Source organism: Leptopilina heterotoma, unplaced genomic scaffold (genome assembly GCF_015476425.1).
Source record: "Leptopilina heterotoma isolate Lh14 unplaced genomic scaffold, ASM1547642v1 Lhet_57, whole genome shotgun sequence".
Lineage (NCBI taxonomy): Eukaryota > Metazoa > Arthropoda > Insecta > Hymenoptera > Figitidae > Leptopilina > Leptopilina heterotoma.
The window spans coordinates 1,810,966-1,811,244 of NW_025111127.1; positions in this window are offsets into that span (position 1 = coordinate 1,810,966).

Genomic DNA, 279 nt, shown 5'->3' on the forward strand with positions numbered 1-279 from the left:
AAAGAATGAAAAAACATTTAAATTATTATTATAGTTAATTGTTATTTCTAACAAACAAAGAAAAAAATGCGCGCAAGAATAAATTATACTAACTATATTAATATGGCATAATAATCAATATTGTTTAATGTTTATAATATGCTTAATGTAAATAAATAAGAATGTATATAGTTGATAATACTCTATATATATAATTTTCGTTTTATGAAAAGTGTTTCTTTATAATTTTATCTCGATGTGTCAGAGTAGATACTAGATAAGGATGTTACCTTATTACCT